Below are 21,085 nucleotides of genomic sequence, written 5' to 3'. Positions count from 1 at the left end.
CCTATGGAAACGGCAAAAATTGCGTAATTTTACGGGCTTAAAAGGCGTTTTAGTTTGCCCAATATCGGGTCGAAATAAATACTTTAAACACCTTTTGGTCTTCTTTAGTCAGTATTTGGAACAAAAAATCTGGGCACTGCCCAAATGTTTTGTAAGAACGCGCGCCAGCAAACACAAACGTTTTTAAGGCTAGGTGAACTTTTTTGCATAATTGACGAAAATTGAAAAGTCTCTTCATAGAATGACCACTTGATATATTTCTAACTGTGTTTTTCTGTCGTTGTGTCTTCAATTATTAAGCCTTAGTAGTTTCCAAATAATAAAAGAAAGAGGGAAAATCGATGGTTAAACTGACAACTGTTTACATAACGCATTATTCCCTGTCATATTTTTCGGCTCAATCCCCGTAAAAGGTACCACAAAAGCTCTCGCAGTGGACGTTTTGAAGATTAACCCCTGAACTGAACGACGAGAACCCCCGTTATTTTATATGAGTCTCCCACTCCCCCCCCCCCCCACCCTCCCGGGGAATGACTAAAGTTTGCATGCCGTGTAGCGCGACTTGGCTTCGGCGTGCTCTTACGTACCGTTCCGAACTGAATTCATAGCCTGCTGCATCAGCTGCCGTTGCTAATATTTGAAGCATTTAAAATGGCCTTCAGCAAAGCAAGCGTCTGCCGATCGTCCGCGCGACTGATTGAACTCGACGTTTGGAATCACCGCTGTTCTCTTGTCATTGCCACTGCCGGGACTAATTTATTTAAGTTCGGAGCGGCAGAAGCAAGACGTTTGGACTAAGCCGAATTCCAACCGAGGTCAGATCGCGGGATCGATTCAAAGTCTTACTCTATTTTTCAAGAAAACTTGCTTCCTTGGTCTGGCTGGATCACGTTTTTAATAAAACCTCTTCGTTTCATTTCGTGTATTTAATTAATTCGTTTTCCATCAAGATCAAAATAGAGACACATGCTAAAATTTACTCGAAAAGACCAGTCTCCTTTCGAATATTTGCAGACTAATCGAGTGTATATAAACGGGAAAGACAAACCCTGATATGTCTCTATTGTAAGCAAGTGTCTAAACCTCAATAATCTTGTAATTCCAATTGGAGCTGACTGAAAATAAATATTACGTGACACCAGTCACGTAATACATGTAGCGTGTTTAGTTGATGTGACTTTGAACTTATATTTTGGGTTTTTTCTGTAGTTTTATGTACCTTGCGTGAAATAATGAAACAATGTTGTTGTAATAACGACATGGATCAACTCTCTTTTTGTATATTCCCACAAAGTATGGCCCACAAATGGAACAAAAACAGACTAGAGTGCTCAACAATAGAGTTCTTTGAACATACAGCATTATGCAAATTTGAGAAGAGACTGTCGCGAACTTTTGCATTTTACCTGTGTGAACCTCGATTGCCCAGAAATTTTTTTCCATATTATTATAGCAGAAACGACATTCTTTTACACAGTACTTGTTTTAGTTCCATATCGGACATACCAAGATGCGCTTTAAGCCCGTAAAACTACGTAATTTTTGCCGTTTTCATAGGGGCTTGAAAAGGCAATTCTTCAACGGCCTACGGAATCCTTCAAAATACTTGAAAAATTTAAAACTTCCTATTGTTAGATAGAAGAAAAGTAAAGCTTTTACGCTAGGTTTACCCCGAGTTCTAGTTTTGTAAATTGTCTCAATGCGAATACCGAGAACTTTGTCAATTTTCCAGATATCTTTTGCATATTTAATAAGGCAAAAAGCTACATTTTCGTTTTTTGCGAATTTCTCGGAAACTTTAAATTCTAAGAAAATGGGAATAAAATTTTCGAAAGTGGCTCCCTAAAAGCGTTCTTTAGGCAAAGTTTCAGGATTTTCGATTTTTCTAACCTGGCCAGCCATTCTCGATATTTTCAGTCAGTGACTCTTAAGGACTCAAAGAGTAGCCGAGACCGCCTTACGCGCATCGTGATTTTGAGCCACTATTGCTCGATTTGCCGATATGGGGGATATTTTCGAGTCCCGGGGACTCTAAACTAACTCCTGATGGCCTTAGTTTTCAGTGAAATTGACAGCGGTAAAAGGAGCGCACGCTCGGTGTCGAGCTTCTAGTCCGAAATAGAGCCGCACTGCATTATAAGACTGAAAGAGTAGCCAAGACCGCCTGACGCCCATTGTGATTTTAAGCACCTTTGGCTCCATTTCCCGGAAGTTGGGGTATATTTTCCAGTCCCGGGAACTCTAAACTAACTTCTTATGGGGCCTTGGTTTGCAGTGAAATTGACGCAGCAAAACTTTTTCAACGCTCGCTTTCGAGCTTCTGGGCCGAAATATAGCCCCACCTCACTTTAAGACTGAAAGAGTAGCCGAGACCGCCTTACGCGCATCGTGATTTTGACCAACTTCGGCTCGATTTCCCAGAACTTGGGGGATATTTTTCAGTCCCGGGGACTTAAGTCTAACTCCTGACGGCCTTGTTTTGCAGTGAAAGGGACACAGCAAAACTTTTTGAACGCTTACTTTCGAGCTTCTGGGCCGAAATGTAGCCCCGCTTCACTTTAAGACTGAAAGAGTAGCGGCGACCGCCCTACGCGTATCGTGATTTTCAGCAACTTGCGCTCGATTTCCCGGAACTTGGGGGATATTTTCCAGTCCCGGGGACTCTAAACTAACTCCTGATGGCCTTGGTTTGCAGTGAAATGGACACAGCAAAACTTTTTGAACGCGCACTTTCGAGCTTCTGGGCCGAAATATAGTTCCACTTCACTTTAAGACTGAAAGAGTAGCCGACGCCGCCTTACGCGCATCGTGATTTTGACCAACTTTGGGTCGATTTCCCGAAACTTGGGGGATATTTTCCAGTCCCGGGGACTCTAAACTAACTCCAGATGGCCTTGTTTTGCAGTGAAAAAGACACAGCAAAACTTTTTGAACGCTCACTTTTGAGCTTCTGGGCCGAAATATAGTTCCACTTCACTTTAAGACTGAAAGAGTAGCCGACGCCGCCTTACGCGCATCGTGATTTTGACCAACTTCGGCTCGATTTGCCGGAACTTGGGGGATATTTTCCAGTCCCGGGGACTCTAAACTAACTCCCGATGGCCTTGGTTTGCAGTGAAATGGACACAGCAAAACTTTTTGAACGCTAACGTTCGAGTTTCTGGGCCGAAATATAGCCCCACTTTACTTTAAGACCGAGTTTACGAGAGGACCAGGCGGGAGTGATACATGCCATCTCTCTTTTTTGGATGAAACTTTGCCAGATTAAAGGTACTACCCAACAACTCTAAAAGACAAAGTGGGCCGGCTTTTTGATTTTTTCCTTAGGAGTTAGACCACCCCTCTTGGTTTTTTTGCGCAAAATCCCCAAAATGTCACTAAAATAAGCATCAAATTTAAACACCGCTCCTGCTTACAGGATACATGGCATTTTATTGGTGTTTCACACAAATAAAGATTGGACCTATGTTAGTTAATATCAGGAATTTCAAGTCATTTGAATTGACAGGTGCCAATCAAGGAATGTCATTTCCTACCCATGTCACGCAACATTTAGCTATAAGGCAAATTAGCTGAAATTCTGACTCAAATATTGCTTAAGTCCAACTTTCTAAGTGAGAACTAATTTCATTACAGTTTAGAGTCATCCTTGGCCTGATGAAACCAAGAATAAAAGTTTTGCCATCTGTTATTTTTTGGTAACAAAAGCTGTTCAAACAACATGACAAGAGGTTAGTTTTAACAAAGAGACAAGGGCGAAATCTAAAAATATTAGATATTATAGAATCAGTTTATCAAAGTTATTTCTATGTTAATGTCATTAACAAAGTCTTTGAATATTATTTTGGGCAGTGGAAGCTCAATGAATGCAAAACTCCTTGCAATATCCCTTAGCGAGCACACATGACAACATACACGGCACCAGTGTCTTAGGTTTAACAAGGTTTGGCCCAGTTGAACTTTTCAAATTTTTCTAGGCACTCAACAAGCTTGAGTGGCTCTTGGCTATCGTTTTCTTTTCTGCTTAGTAACCTCCTGAGTATATCTATAGCTCCATGGCGCTGTGAAATAAGTGACTTGTTTTTTCTGGTCACAAGACTATGTTACATATTCTATATGGTGGATGGTAAAGTTGCTGGCAAGTAGTACTGTCTTCGTACTGCAAGCCTGGTCAAGATCTCTTCTGTTTCATCTTGATTCAGATACGCCTGGTGTATGGCTAGTCGGCCACTTCTGTACATTACAGACAACATGCTGAAGTACTGGGCTATTTGGTCTGCAGCAAGCTACTCTTCTTTGCTGGACATTTTCCTGCCACTACTGTCTTGCACAGTCTCATCTTACCGCACTCATTCACTACACTTTCGTCCTGTCCCCTCACCTTCCAAGAACGTTCTTTTCGGGTTCCTCTTCGTGATGTTTTCAGACCCATCCCTTTGAGATTTCTCACGTGGATCATGATCACTAAAGGACGTTTGGGATTTCAACCCATTTTATCTTGATGCTGTCTATGTCGTTTCCCTCTCTAACTTCATTACGTGTTTGCCCGCATCCAAGTGTCTGCAGAATGCAAAAGACTGCTATGCTTTTATGAATCCCTCTTCAGGGTAGGAGGAATACACTCTTGTAGCTTTTAACAACTTGGGACTCTTCTTCAATAGATTGCAAGGTCTTAGACCATAGTTAATAGAGGGGAATGGTTATGAAGCCCGGCAAACATCAAAGGAGCAAACAAAGATGCCACGATTCGTGTTGGAAGGTCCACGACGGTGCAAAATCTTTTTTTGCACTCATACGCTATGCATGAATTACGTAACCAAAACGTTTCTATTGGTCAGTCACTCGGCCAGTCGTATACAACAATTATGTTTTGCGCACGGTCAAGGCCAAAAAAGAGAACAAAAACATACAACAAAGAACTTTGTTGAGTTTCATAATAATCCCCTTCTATTAACTATACCTAGACTGAGGCTGTTGGAGCTGACACTTGTCAAACCCCTGGCTGTAAAAGTAGCAGTCTCTCTTGCAGTACATTTGAGGGCTGCTCTATGCATAAGTCTGTAGGCCCTTGAGGTCTTTCAAATCCACTCCTCATGTGCAGGTGTGAAACGCTTACCAGGGCCCATATCATAAGCCTTCTACACTTTCAAACCTCCGGAATTGAAGCTAAAAAATTTTAGAGACAGATTCCGAACATTGTGTGCCTCAAGGTCTGGCCTGACTCCTGAGTCTTAACAATATTATTGATGTCTGACACCCCTTAACCCGCCATAGGATATCACTAGCACTTTTAATGTCGTGGCCTTCATTTATGTTACAACGCACATGGCTCTGCACTGTGGCAATTTCTCTGTCACAGAGGTCCTTTCCAGCCTGTGGATCACTGAAATCATATCTGACGATCTTAATGCCTGTGCACTCTCTAAGGCTGGCAAGTGAGTGGATGAAATGAGAACAAAGGTAACATCCGGTATTGTCGAGTTTTTCTTTCCAAAAAGTTACAATTGAGCAAAATATCGAAGCCATTCTTATCATTGGAGTGTGCACATCTATAAATAGAGATTGAAATTCCTTACGCAGTGGGAATAAATAATAAATAATAACAACAATAAATATAAATAAATATAATAAATAATAACAATAACAACAACAAACTATTAATTATCACTTAGTGATATTATTTGCTGCTGATCAAGGTCTTTGGTTCTTGTTCCCATGCTTTCAAAATTATATGCACAATCTTTATCTTTATACTAATTAAGATTTACTTGCCTGCCTGATGCAGCAAAGTAAAAAAATCATAGATGTTTTTTTAACTCGATTCGGATGAAATGGATATTCATTGGGTGAGCTCAAGAGTTCATATATGAGGGCAAACAATAATGCCAGCAAAGAATACCTCTCAGGATTGATGAGTTTGTATGCCAAGTGTAAAGTAAGAGTTGACAATAATCAATTGCAACATCAAGCATGTGACCCGCCCATGATGCTCGAGCAGGGTTTCAAAGGTAATCTAAAAAGTGAGATTTGCCCAGAAAAACTCTCATCTAACTAGTCAATTTTTTAGAATGTAAACATCACAGCCCTTTATTCCTGTATTTAAATTCTACAAATTAGAATTTAGGTGTTTTGCACTGTTATTTTAACCCTCGGATGTACAAGCTAACTCGTATCCCCACCGTGGTATAAGGGGGAAATGGATGGAACCCTCTTGGGTTTGCGCTCTGTTTAGCCACAGCGAAATAACTTTACATTGATTAGATAGCCCTGAGCTTGTTCCACAAAATGATACCATAATTTTGTTGGTTGTGACGTCATATGATGCCAAATGACGTCATTTGACCCGCCATCGTGGATCCGCTATCTTGGATTTTACTTTTTTCTTAAAAAATCGAGAAATAATGGAAATTGATACAAAATCAAGCCAGAATGCTCATGAAATGTACAAATTGGTGAATTTCTGGAATTTGATGAAGAAAACTGGAAAAAATACAGAATTATGTCAAAAAAGTTGATTTTTGGCCAAACCTACATGAAACTAGTGGTTGCTATGGAAACATAAAAAATGATGGACACACAATTGACATATCAAAATATCCGCGAAGGATGAATGAAAAGCTAATGAAAGTTTCAGCCCCTTAGAGTAAATCGTCTTTTCAAAATTTTGAAAATACCTTCTTAGGGGGATGGCATCCACCCTACCCCCCGCCTTGTACGTCCGAGGGTTAAGGGATATTGCAAAGAGTTTTGCATTCATTGAGCTTCCACTGCCCAAAATAATATTCAAAGACTTTGTTAATGACATTAACATAGAAATAACTTTGATAAACTGATTCTATAATAATTAATATTTTTAGATTTCGCCCTTGTCTCTTTGTGAGAACTAGTCTCTTGTCATGTTGCCAAAACAGATGCCAAAAATTTTATTTTTGATTTCATCAGGCCAAGGGTGACTCTAAGCTGTGATGAAAGTAGTTCTAATTTAGAAAGTTGGACTTAAGCAATATTTGAGTCAGAATTTCAGCTAATTTGCCTTATAGCTAAATGTTGCGTGACATGGATAGGAAATGACATTCCTTGTTTGGCACTTGTCACTTCAAATGACTTGAAATTCCTGGTGTGAACTAACATAGGTTTAATCTTTATTTGTGTGAAATACCAATAAAATGCCATGTATCCTGTTAGCAGGAGCGGTGTTGAAAATTGATGCTTATTTTACTGACATTTTGGGGATTTTGGGCAAAATACCAAGGGGGGTGGTCTAACTCCTAATGGAAAAATCACAAAGCCCGCCCACTTTGTCTTTTAGAGTTGTTGGGTAGTACCTTTAATCTGGCAAAGTTTCATCCAAAAAAGAGAGATGGCATGTATTACTCCTGCGTGGTCCTCTGGAAAACTCGGTCTTAGACTGGAAGAGTAGCCGAGACAGACATAAGCGCATCGTGATTTTGACAAACTTCGGCTCTATTTCCCGCAACTTGGCGCATATTTTCAAGTCCCGAGGACTCTAAACTAACTCTTGATGTTCTTGGTTTGCAGTGAAATGGACACAGCAAAACTTTTTGAACGCTCACTTTCGAGCTTCTGGGCCGAAATATAGCCCCACTTCACTTTAAGACTGAAAGAGTAGCAGAAACCGGCTTACGGGCATCGTGATTTTGACCAACTTCGGCTCGGTTTGCCGGAACTTGGGGGATATTTTCCAGTCCCGGGGACTCTAAACTAACTCCTGATTACTTTGGTTTGCTTTGAAATGGACACAGCGCAACTTTTTAAAGGCTCACATTCGAGCCTCTGGGCCGAAATATAGCCCCACTTCACTTTAAGAATAAAAGAGTAGCCGAGACCGCCTTATCCGTATCGTGATTTTGACCAACTTTGGCTCCATTTCCCGGAAATAGGGGGATATTTTCCAGTCCCGGGGACTCTAAACTAACTCGTGATGGCCTTAGTTTTTAGTAAAATGGAAACAGGTAAAAGAAGCGCACCCTCGGTGTCTACCCTCTAGACCGAAATATAGCCCCACTTTATTTTAAGACTAAAAGAGTAGCCGAGATCGCCTTACGCGCATCGTGATTTTGAGTAGTTTTGGCTCGATTTGTTGGAACTTGGGGGATATTTATCAGTCCCGGGGGCTCTAAACTAACTTCTGATGGCCTTAGTTTTCAGTGAAATGGACACACGTAAAAGGAGCGCAGGCTCGGTGTCGAGCTTTGAGGTCAAAATATAGCCCCACTTCATTTTAAGACTCAAAGAGTAGCCGAGACCGTGTTACGCGTATCGTGATTTTGACCAAGTTCGGCTCGATTTGCAAAAACTTGGGGGTATTTTCCAATCCCGGGTCTCAAACCTAACTATTGATGGCCTTAGTTTTTAGTGAAATAGCCACAGGTAAAAGGAGCGCACGCTCGGTGTCAAGCTTCTAGGCCGAAATATAGCCCCACTTCATTTTAAGACTGAAATGGTAGACTAAAACGCCTTACACGCATCGTGATTTTGAGCCACTACGGCTCGATTTGTCGAAACTTGGGGGATATTTTCCATCCCGGGGACTCTAAGCTAACTCCTGATGGTCTTAGTTTTCAGTAAAATGGAGAAAGGTGAAAGGAGCGCGCGGTCGGTGTCGAGCTTCTAGGCCGAAATATAGCCCCACTTCATTTTAAGACTGAAAGAGTAGACGAGACCGCCTTACGCGCATCCTGATTTTGAGCGACTTTGGCTCGATTTTCCGGAACCTAGGAAATATTTTCCAGTTTCGGGGACTCTAAACTAACTCCTGATGGCCTTAGTTTTCAGTAAAATGGACACAAGTAAAGCAACTTTGGCTCCATTTGCTGGAACTTGGGGGATATTTTCCAGTCCCGGGGACTCTAAACTACCTCCTGATGGCTTTAGTTTTAAGTAGAATCGACACAGGTAAAAGGAGCGCACGTTCGGTGTTGAGCTTCTAGGCCGAAATATAGCCCTACTTCATTTTAAGACTTAAAGAGTAGATGAGACCGCCTTACGTGCATCGTGATTTTGAGCAACTTTGACTCGATTTGCTGGAACTTGGGGGATATTTTCCAGTCCCGGAGACTCTAGACTAAGTCCTGATGGCCTTAGTTTTCAGTAAAATGGACACAGGTAAAAGGAGCGGACGCTCGGTTTCGAGCTTCTGGGCCGAAATATAGCCCCACTTCATTTTAAAACTTAAAGAGTAGTGAGACCGCCTTACGCGCATCGTGATTTTGAGCAACTTTGGCTCGATTTGTCGGAACTTGGGGGATATTTTCGAGTCCCGAGGACTCTAAACTAACTCCTGATGGCCTTTGTTTGCAGTGAAATAGACAGAGGAAAACTTTTTGAACGCTCTCTTTCGAGCTTCTGGGCCGAAATATAGCCCCATTTCTCTTTAAGACTGAAAGAGTAGCCGAAACCGCCTTGCGCGCATCGTGATTTTGACCAAGTTTGGCTCGATTTCCCGGAGCTTGGAGGATATTTTCCAGTCCCGGGGACTCTAAAATAACTCCTGATTGCCTTGGTTTAAAGTGAAATGGACACATGTAAAACGATCGTACGCTCGGTTTTGGTCTTCTGGGAAGAAATATAGCCCCACTTCACTTTAAGTTTAAAAGAGTAGTTAAGACCGCCTTGCGCGCATCGTGGTTTTGACCAACTTCGGTTTGATTTCCCGGATCTTGGGGGATATTTTTTAGTCCCAGGGACTCTAAACTAACTCCTGATGGCCTTGGTTTGCAGTGAAATGGACACAGGAAAACTTTTTCAACGCTCACTTTCGAGCTTCTGGACCGAAATATAGCCCCACCTTACTTTAAGACTGATAGAGTAGCCGAGACCGCCTTACGGCCATCGCGATGCTGACCAACTTTGGCTCCATTTCCCGGAACTTGGGGGATATTTCCTAGTCCTGGGGACTCTAAACTAGCTCCTGATGGCCTTGGTTTGCAGTGAAATACACACAGGTAAAACGATCGCACGCTCGGTTTCAAGCTTCTAGGCCGTAATATAGCTCCACTTCACTTAAAAACTGAAAGAGTAGCCGAGTCCGCCTTGCGCGCATCGTGATTTTGACCAACCTCCGCTCGATTTCCTGGAACCTGGGGGATATTTTCCAGTCCCGGGGACTGTAAACGAACTCCTGATGGCCTTGGTTTGCAGTGAAATGGACACAGGTAAAACGATCGCACGCTCGGTTTAAAGCCTCTAGGTCGAAATATAGCCCCACTTCAGTTTAAGACTAAAAGAGTAGTTGAGACCGCCTTGCGCGCATCCTGATTTTGACCATCATCGGCTTAATTGCCCGGAACTTGGGGGATATTTTCCAGTCCCGGGGACTGGAAACTAACTCCTGATGGCCTTTATTTTGCAGTTAAATGGACACAGGAAAACTTTTTGAACGCTTACTTTCCAGCTTCTGGGCCGAAATATAGCCCCACTTTACTTGAAGACTCATAGAGTAGCCGAGACCGCCTTCCACGCATCGTGTTTTGACCAACTTCGGCTCGATTTCCAGGAACTTGGGGCATATTTTCCAGTCCTGGGCTCGCTAAACTAACTCCTAATGGCGTTAGTTTGCGGTGAAATTAACACATCAAAACTTTTTTAACGCTCGGTTTCGAGCTTCTGGGCCGAAATATAGCCCCATTTCACTTAAAGACTCATTAAGTTGCCAAAACCGCCTTGCGCGCATCGTGATTTTGACCAAATTCGGCTCGATCTCCCAGAACTTGGGGGATATTTTTAAGTCTTGCGGACTCTAAACTAACTCCTGATGGCCTTGGTTTGGATTGAAATGGATACAGCAAAACTTTTTGAACGCTCACTTTGGAGCTTCTGGGCAGAAATATAGCCCCATTTTACTTTAAGTCTCATAGAGTATGCGTAACCGCGTTGCGCGCATCGTGATTTTGCCCAACTTCGGCTCTATTTCCCGGAACTTGGGGGATATTTTCCAGCCCCGGGGACTCTAAACTAACTCCTGGGGGCCTTTGTTTGCAGTGAAATGGACACAGCAAAACCTTTTAAACGCTCACTTTAGAGCTTCTGGGCCGAAATATAGCCTAACTTTACCTAAAGACTTATAGAGTAGCCGAGACCACCTTGGGCGCATCGTGATTTTGACCAACTTCGGCTGGATTTCCCGGAACTTGGGGGATATTTTCCAGTCCTGGGGGCTCTAAACTAACTCCTGATGGCCTTGGTTTGCAGTGAAATGGACACAGCAAAACTTTTTGAACGTTGACTTTGGAGCTTCTGGGCCGAAATATAGCCCCAATTCTTTTTAAGACTGAAAGAGTAGGGGAGACCGCCTTACGCACATCGTGATTTTGACCAACTTCGGCTTTATTTCCCGGAACTTGGGGAATATTTTCCAGTCCCGGGGACTCGAAACTAACTCCTAATGGCCTTGGTTTGCAGTGAAATGGACACAACAAAACTTTTTGAACGCTCACTCTCGAGCTTCTGGGCCGAAATATAGCCCCACCTCACTTTAAAACTCATAGAGTAGCCGAGACCGCCTTGCGCGCATTGTGATTTTTTACCAACTTCAAATCGATTTCCCGAAACTACGGGGATATTTTCCAGTCCCAGGGACACTAAACTAACTCCGGATGGCCTTCGTTTGCAGTGAAATGGACACAGCAAAACTTTTTGAACGTTCGGTTTCGAGCTTCTGGGCCGAAATATAGCCCCACTTTACTTTAAGACTCATAGAGTAGCCGAGACCGCCTTGCGCGCATCGTGATTTTGATCAACTTTGGCGCGATATCCCGGAACTTGGGGGATATTTTCCAGTCCCGGGGACACTGAACTAACTCCTGATGGCCTTGGTTTGCAGTGAAATGGACACAGCAAAACTTTTTGGACGCTCAACTTCGAGCTTCTGGGCCGAAATATAGCCCCACTTCACTTTAAGACTCATAGCGTAGCCGAGACCGCCTTGCGCGCATCTTGATTTTGACCATTTTCGGCTCGATTTCCCGGAACTTGGAGGATATTTTCTAGTTCCGGGGACTCTAAACTAACTCCTGATGGCCTTGGTTTGCAGTGAAATAGACACAGGAAAACTTTTTGAACGCTCGCTTTCGAGCTTCTGGGCCGAAATATAGCCCCACTTTACTTTTAGAGCTTCTGCCTGAGAGACCGGAGCAGACTTGGAAATAAAGGTCGGCCGATTACGCTTAAAATTGATACACAATGTCGTTATGTGGACTTATGTAATATCACTGCATAAAATCGTCGGTATAAGGAGCCTTCCTCAGGTCGTACACAGGCAGTATATCTATTGGTATAAGACAAATATAAGGATGCGGCAGGATGTATAAGGTCCGTATAATGATCAGTATATTTCAGGGTTGGCCAAGAAAAATACCAGGATCTTATACACTTGTGGCAGGATTCCTTATATGTCATTATACATGTCAGTATACATCATGTATACTGTGTGAAACAGGAGGTATACTGGTAGGTCTGTGGAAGGTGTGTATACGGAATTTTACAGTTGCGGCAGGATTCCTTCTATGTCAGGTCAAATGTCAGTATACTGGAAGAATCAAGGGGTATACTGAACGTGGCATGGACGGGATGTGTACTGATTTCGTATATCTTATGGACAATGACCCCTGGTTTTTGCTACAATGAAATTTGTTTTCGGGATTTCTAGTGGCAGGTTTTATGGGTATTCACTTTCAAATCTTAGCTTAGAAACTGATCGTAAACAAACACCATTTACTCGTGTTCCTCTCTGCTGTTTATTTAACATTTGCAAATAAAAATCTACTTGATTACTATCTTCATAATCTCCTGAGTGTGGTCGAAGCTATTTCATGCTTCTTTAAGGCTTAGCCTACATGGAGTTAGAACTGTAATTGTGATAAGCAACAAAACAACTATTTTACACACAAAGTAAAATGTCTTCCAATGACGTTTCGGGTACACGTCGAAATAAGTTAAAGCAATATAATTTAGTAAACTTCATCAAAATTTAAATCTGCATCATCTACACTCTGATCACTTTCATGATCTTCGTCATCACATGCTTCGTTGTAATTTCTGTCGAAGGAAAAAAAACAAGTCAGCTTTAGTTCTATAACGTAGAGAATAAGGTTTAAGTAAGTGAGAAACAAAAAAGAGGAGTGGAATTTCTTAAATACTCGAAAAAAATTGCTCCCCAGACTTGTACAGACAGTATTGTTCTGTATATATAAACACCTTACCTTTCAGCTTCTTGTACTTGAACCATTTCCTCTTCTCGTCTGCGTAACTCCTCCTTCCACTCATCTGACAGGGCCCATTTCGGAGTGTTCACTGGGGGCTACTTTTCAACTGGATACCTCGTTCTGGCCGTCGTCCTTTTCCATCTCTTATTCGTTGCCTGCTCGGCTCTTTCGCTGCGTTTGTCAAATCTAAGAACAAAATAAACTTCATAAGTATATGCAGATCGTTGTAACTTCGTGCGATAACGATCTTGCGGCCACGTTCTAGTAAAAGCTACAATAGATTTCCATTTATTTGGCCTGTCGTGAGAAAATACACAAAATGGCAAAGCTTCTGGACGGCGCAACATCATACGCGAGGTTGTATTCGAGGGAAAAAACTGCTGCCTCAAAATATAGTTAAGAAAAAATGCACGTTTCAAAGAGTTCCTGTTGTAACTCTAATTCTGAGGTTTTTACCGATGATTTTGGAGAGATACATGTATTTTAGTATTCTGATGAGAAAACACTTAGAAATACAATTGACTGCAAAAAGAAGCGAAAGTAAACTACGCGACGTTTCGAAAACATATTGACGCCGTTATCAAGTAAAGACAAGAAAATAACAGTCGAGACGTTAATTTATATTAATTATACCTGTCACACTATAAATTAACATCTCGAGTCAAGATAACTTCGAAACGTCGTAGTTAACTTTCGCTTCTTTTTTTTTAATCAATGACATTTTAGTAAAATCAATCATCAGTGCCTCATAGAAGTAAGCTGATACTTTAGAATGTAGGCTAATGCAAAGGTGTTTGTTGCACGAAAATACTGATTAAAAGGATATGTACACATACAGGGTGAATTCGAGACTGATAATCTATTTTTCAAGCTTACTTGCTTAGGAACGCTATGAGTGTTTCACTGTGGTGTTTGGGGGGTTTAGAAACCCATCCTCCTTCAGATTCGCTGGCGGAGTCATCATCGTCTGTTGACATACGATGTTTACTCAAGCTTACGAAAGCCCGGGACTCTTTCTCGTCCTTTACGAAGTTTCTTCTTCTTTCATATTCCTAAACAAAAACAGATATCCATACCCTATTAAAACTCACTGACAATATGTACCAACACACGTAGTAACATTGGAATCATAAGTTAAAGAGAATAATGATTTTACAGTGCAAGAACTTCAACCAGGGCTGCTGGGTAATTCATTATAATAACTGATTGATTGATTGATTGATTGATTGATTGGTTGATTACTTTGGTCAAACTAGACTAGCTACTGTCCAAAATCTGACTCAAACTCACTTTGACTTAGCTTTCAAAAAGTGATTTGGATGCTTGCATTGGGAAACCCTGAAAAACAGGACAATTCATTTTATTTCAAAATTCTTGGTATACATGTACGTGTAGATTGATAGCCAGCTTTATTGGCTTTAATTGGACATGCTAAATGGCGTGGGTGCAAGACACTGTGAAAGATACAGGGTAACCTCAAGACAAAGAGCTGAAAATTCAAACCAAGACCTGAGATCAACACTAAGTGTTGACAGGATTGATGACCAAAAGGTTTTATCACATTTGGAAAGCTACACTGTAAGCACCTGGTTTCTAATGCATGCAAAAACATACTTAAGATGCCTTTGAGAGAAGAGAGAGTTGTGTTGCACATAGATCAAGTTTACAGTGCAAACAAAGAATGAAAGGATGCGAGGGCCAGAGTTTGTGGGCTTAAAAACATTAAAAACGATTCAAGCAACAATGTTCAAGCTTACAGATTATGCTTCATTTTGCACTGACAAAGGTAGGCAAGTTCTAGAAGCCTTTCATTTTTTGCTAGATGTGGTGTAAACTTTTTATGCATTAATTAATCCAATCCAAATTTGAGTATCAAATTCAATATTGTTCTGAATTTTCAGCTCCTAACCTGAAATGAGTCACGTCCGAAAATTTTAGTTTTCGCGTAAAGAGATTAAACTAAAACCGCATGCCGTTAAGTATCAGAGTCCTGGCTTCCCTTGAAACGCCAAACATGATGTACCCAGGCCATGATTTTTCCTGACACGCTGCAACGGACGTATCAGGAACATGGCACTCTCCGACACGTCACGTTCTGATCTCGGACACACCAAGTGTCGAGGAATTTCACGGCCACGTAAATCCCACGAAATTACTCATTTCACGCAAGCAGCTTACTGATATCTTTGCGCAATGCGTAAAGGAGCGTACAGATACGTTATGGATATCTCTACGCAATGCATAAAGAAGCGTTAAGCTGCGTTATTGATATATTTACAGAATGCTCTTACAGAATGCGAATAGCTTCCTCAGCTCTGTTTTCAGCAACCGGAGCCTTCATTTCCTTCACTTATGATGCAAAAGAACAATCAAGTTGAATTTACTTTGTCAACTCGTATAATGTTCCCTTACATTAGGTATAAGGAAATCTCCACAAGACAGTATACATTAGTATAAGGATACAGACGTATACTGATCATTATACAGACCTTATACATATACTTCAGTATACATCATTATACCTCTCCGTACACATTATATATACGGGTTCATTATACCTCTTTATACATGCCATTTCATGCAGTGTATGCCAAAGTCTCAGGTTCAATGACCTTCTTTCAGCTGAGTTCTGGATATTAGCCCCTCAGGGGTCCCCAGAGGCTGATTTTCAGTGCAATTTTGGCTACATTTCAATCTCTCTTTTAGCAACGTAAAATTAATTTCAGACAAAAACAAAACCATATTTGTAATGCCCTATTCTTAGGCTTTTGTGGGTAAAAACATTAGCTCACGCGAATCTTTTGTTAGTCTGTGGCTGTTATCACAACTTGGTCCTATCTGAAGCATACTGAAAGCAACCGGAAATGGGCTGTTTTTCAGACCGCATATTTTCCATGCCCATGTTTTATATCGTGAAGTCTTAGTATTCCTACAAAATTCAGCTCTTAGTTTAGTAATATCAAGAAAAAAAATACTAAGGTTGAGACTTCTTTACTACGAAAAAACTTACGAGAAGATGACTAACCAGGCCACTTCCAGTTATAGTTTCAACAAAGCGTGTCTGTAAAAATCAGCCATTTAATTTCGATTAATACCTTTCTCTTTTTCTTCTATGTAATGAATTAGAGACTCTGAAGTTAACTGTAACCGAAAAGACTGACCGTCAAGCTGAAATTTTCATGTAATTTTTTTTTGGGACCGATCAGATTTTGGTCCGGCAACGGTTATAAATTTTGTGGAAGAAGTCTTGAAAATTAATGCCGTGAGTCTCTGTGAAAAAAAAAAAAAAAAAAAAAATATATATATATATATATATATACAGTATACCTAACAATCCATCGCTTGCCAGTTATATTAATCACAATGCACCTTTTCCACCTTTTTTGGTCCAAACTGCAATATTAAGTTTATCTTATACACTCAACCCGTTCACTGAACGAAAAAAGAACTGTGAAAGAAAATTGCCTTTCCCAAGACGACATGGCAATGCCCTAGTAACCAGGAGCGCTCGATCCAGAGTCCAGCCCGCTAACCATTATGCCGCTACCGTGCTATGTGCTAGGCAGTTGCCAGTTTTGTATATAATCCGAATGTGTTACTACGCTACATGTTTACTCCATTTTGTCGTAAATTGATAAAATGCAACAGCGAAAAAAATATGTGGCCAGCAAGGCGACATCTTGCTGGCTGGATGGTTTATTTACAAGAAAAGAAACTATCTGCGATCAATTAATTAAACTTATGAAATCTATTCAGTCTGTAAGTGAGTTTGTTTTATTTGAGAGTGCTTGAAAGGTAGAGGAGCGAAAGTCTGGCTATTACAATTTAGTCTCCTGGAAAACTCAAAACATGAGTATACGGTGTCCCTTTTGGAAAGAAGATGTTAGATCGAGATTTTACCCACTTGCTGGTCAAATTAAAGTGGGAACTGGTGGTAATAAACTTGCCGCGTCCCACAGAGTTGACAATATCCCTGAATGGAAGTTAAAGTATGAATTAAAAAAGATTGTGATTTGCCCAGGTCACCGCCGAAAATTCACCTGTTTGCGTGACCAAAGTGGGCCACGTCAACACCCTTTCCGTCAAGGAGAAAAGAGAAATTGAAGAAACCGAAGGTTACCGCTAACGTTTCAGATAGCATATTTCAGGAGTTCGGCATTGTAATACCTGTTGCATCCCATAAGTATCCTAGGGTAGAGTGACTGCATGCCTGTTCATCAGACATACATTTATGTTGCATGTTCAAAGATTTTTTACATGTTTAAATGTCTTTAATTTGTTCCACGAGTTCAAGGATGGTTGTTCCATCATCATCTGCATACACATTTGAACAAAATATCTATAACTTAAATTGTCTACCCACCCACAATTCAATTTGTAACATTTTCGACGCCATGTTGGATGTTGTTTCACTTGGAAAGTCGACAGAGCTTGGAGATGAACCAAGTAGTTTCACATGCCCAATATTAAATCACAGTGGAGACGCTTCACATGTCATGCTCAAACAATGTAATCTCCGGGCGAAAATAGGAAGTAATTTGGCCCTCTACTGTATTACAAGGCTTACTTACAGTCTCTATCGTAATGATGGCCTGTAGTTCGTATTAAGAATCGATACTGAAGAATCGAGACCGAAGCTTGAAGGAAAGCACCTCTGGGTGTGACGCAATTAAGTCGGAAATTTCAGTACCACTAGTCACACAAGGTATTTGTGACCTTCTGGCAGCGGGAAGGAGAAAAGAAACTTACGGCTTAAAATTCTAATAATGTTGAATAGTCAGCCATGAAGGCACGTGACGTTAGAATGTCATAAACATCCGTCATATTGAATCCACCAGTCTGGATCTCACGACTATTCCATGAAGTCAAAATATCGTTTTTCCCAATCGTAAAAAATTAAAAGAGAAGAGAAAGGGTACTAAAGGAATGAAAAGGTAAAAAAACTATCTTTGTTCCAAGAAACTTGAGAGCGTCAATAAAAACAGAGAATTAGATGAGAAAACTCAAAATTAGGGTAATGATGCCTGACAAAGCAAGATTGCCATGGAAACAAGGCAGAGTCTCATGAATAAGGCTTTTTTGTTCAGCTTTTCCCACCTAACTGATACACTCAGTAAACAATTTGTTTGATTGTATTTTGATTACTTTTCCTGTTATCAACGTATAAAGTTTCCCCCTCACCTCCCAGTCCCCTGGGTACAGGATACAAGTGCTGCATAAAATTTAGTCTCAAATCCGTCAGTAGAAAAATTAATTTCTAGTTTATGGTTTGGAAATATATATTTCCTTTAAATAATTTACTTTGGGATCTATGATTGTTTGTTAATTGCGCGGCTGTGTCTAAAAATCTCTCCTAATAAGGGATTAAGACTTTGACAGGAAGTGCGTAGTAGGTAATTTCTCTTAAAGTGTTCCGTAGTAAAAAAGCCTCAACCTTAGTATTTTTTCCTTGATATTACTAAACTAAGAGCTGAACTTTGCAATGATACTAAGACTTCACGATATAAAACATGGGCATGGAAAATATACGATCTGAAAAACAGGCCATTCCAGGTGCTTTCCACGTGCTTCATATAGGACCAAGTTTTGATAACAGCCACAGGCTAACGAAAGATTCCCTTGAGCTACTGTTTTCGCCCATAAACGCCTAAGGATAGGGCATTACAAATATGGTTTTGTTTTTGCCTGAAATTGATTTACGTTGCTAAAAGAGAGATTAAAAAGTGGCCAAAATTACACCCAAAATAACCCTCTGAGGGCCCCTGAGGGGCTGATATCCAGAACTTGGCTAGAAAATGGTCGTTCAACCTGAAACTTTGGCAAACTACGTAAGTCCACATAGCGGCTTTGTGCAACAATTTTAAACAAAATCGGCTGACCTTCATTTCCAAGTCTGCCCCGGTCTCTCAGGCAGAAGCTCTTAAGACTCATAGAGTAGCCGAGACCACCTTACACGCATCGTGATTTTGCCAACCTCGGCTCGCTTTGCCGGAACTTGGGGGATATTTTCCAGTCCCGGGGACTCTAAACTAACTCCTGATGGCCTTGGTTTGCAGTGAATCTGAATCAGCAAAACTTTTTGGATGCTCGGTTTCGAGCGTCTCGGCCGAAACATAGCCACACTTTACTTTAAGACTCATAGAGTAGCCATGACCGCCTTGCGCGCATCGCGATTTTGACCAACTTGGGCTCAATTTCTTCGAACTTCGGCGATATTTTCCAGTGCCCAACACAATGTCCCCGGCCAGGACTCGAACCGTCCGCTCAAACCGGAGTCGAGCGCACTACCCATGAGGCCAACACGTCAACACGCCTCCACCTCCACTCCACTATTCGTGTGCACTTCTCTAAATTTGCCTTATTACTATTTCTTAAAGCGTCAATATATTTTATGGTATCTTGTCTTACAAACTACTGGATTTCTACATCATTAATTATAACGTACCTGTACATAGCGGCGTTATTGCTGCTGTTAAGAATTTTTTGCACTTTACGTGCCATACAGTCCCGCTATTTTTGGATTTAGCCGATCAAAAGGGGGTGCTACAAGCCGTTATTTTCGGGTGGCTGTTAATCACTTTCCAGTGGATGATAAGCCGTTAACACTCCGTCCAGTGTAACTTGAAGCTGTTCGGGTTTCAATCAAGTATCCATTCACGCTCCGGTTATTTCGTCAGGTGCTTAGTTATTTCATGGCATGTCCTTGAAACGAGGCGCCGATCGTTTGATATTCGCTAAAAGTTAGGAAACGTTTTTTCAAAAAGTTTAACTTCCTGCCAAGTTAGCATTGTATGCACTTCTGCATTACTAGCTGTTTTCTGGAAGAGGGGTAGGTCTAAACTTGGATCATAGCACTCTCAAAGATATTTCCTTTGTTGCCGATAAACTAAAACTATGACGTCAAGTGACATTACATCATTGTTTCTGAAAAGCTGTCATCTTGGATTTTATGATTTTGATAGAACGTTAGAAAAGAACCAAAATAGACTCACTGGCAATGAAATATCGTAGAGCGACGTAAAGCTTCTCTTAGTCAGCAACATCGTCCAGAAAAGCACGTTTTCTCAAAGGGTATATTATCCACCCATTCGAGCGCTGCTACATGACCTAAACAAAAATATCTCAGAACGGGAAAGAACTCGGTGTTACGATAAAAATAGAGAAGCAGCTGATAGACTTTTGAATGTGCGTGCAATGAACTTTGGGTGGATAATAGAAATACTGCCGAATGAGGTCTGGAAATGAGCGCTCCATTAAATCAAACACGTTGAATTAGTAAGAAAATAGAACGGTCTCTCGAGCAGTTCTTGATGAATGAGCGCACTTACTTTAAGGCTTTTGAAATGCTCTAGCTAAATAATTAATGAAAGTTTCTTGGCATGCATGGTAAAGAGATTTCGTTTGCACATCTTAAATTGCTGCGAATAGAAGGAAAAATTGCTCGGACTGTGAAAGAGGTTGATATCTGTTAAGTTTCTTTATTAGTACGAGGTAGGACAGAATTAAGAACTTTGCATGGGTTAAAATAATAGAAATTAGTATCATCAAATTATTCTCACGCATCAATCCTCATGTTACATTAGGCTGCCAATGAGGCGCCATTCTACAATCAGCCCAAATACATTTTAAATTAAGTCAAGGTATATGGACATGCGGTTTGCATGAAGATCAGGGCAAAGAAAACTCCTCTAGAATGTCATTCGCTTTCATGAATGTATGTTGGTTTAATTTCTACATCGTAGTTATTAAGACGAATAAACTTTTAAATTCATCTCGGTTTCTTTACCCAAATGTATCACAAAAGAAAACATCGGCCATTTTGTATTGTTTATAAACTTGGTAAATACTGTCTTCTTAATTAT

At 40.9% G+C, this 21,085-nt stretch overlaps 1 protein-coding gene and 1 pseudogene across 2 annotated transcripts in view; one reads left to right on the top strand and one right to left on the bottom strand.

Annotated features, from left to right (window-relative positions):
- The window catches only part of LOC110043793 (uncharacterized), a 198,503-nt gene that overhangs the window by 33,340 nt on the left and 144,078 nt on the right, over positions 1-21,085 (top strand). The gene's annotated exons all lie outside the window — the stretch shown is intronic.
- LOC149104214 (uncharacterized) lies at positions 12,732-14,502 on the bottom strand (annotated as a pseudogene). Its single transcript, XR_016201636.1, has 3 exons — positions 14,100-14,502; positions 13,221-13,409; positions 12,732-13,056 (listed from the first exon to the last, which is right to left on the bottom strand). The product of XR_016201636.1 is annotated as an uncharacterized LOC149104214 (transcript).

Source organism: Orbicella faveolata, unplaced genomic scaffold (assembly GCF_042242905.1).
Source record: "Orbicella faveolata isolate gen_17 unplaced genomic scaffold, um_ofav_v1 contig_34, whole genome shotgun sequence".
NCBI lineage: Eukaryota > Metazoa > Cnidaria > Anthozoa > Scleractinia > Merulinidae > Orbicella > Orbicella faveolata.
The sequence above is the reverse complement of the archived record's forward strand: the minus strand, read 5'-3'. Positions and strand labels throughout refer to the sequence as shown.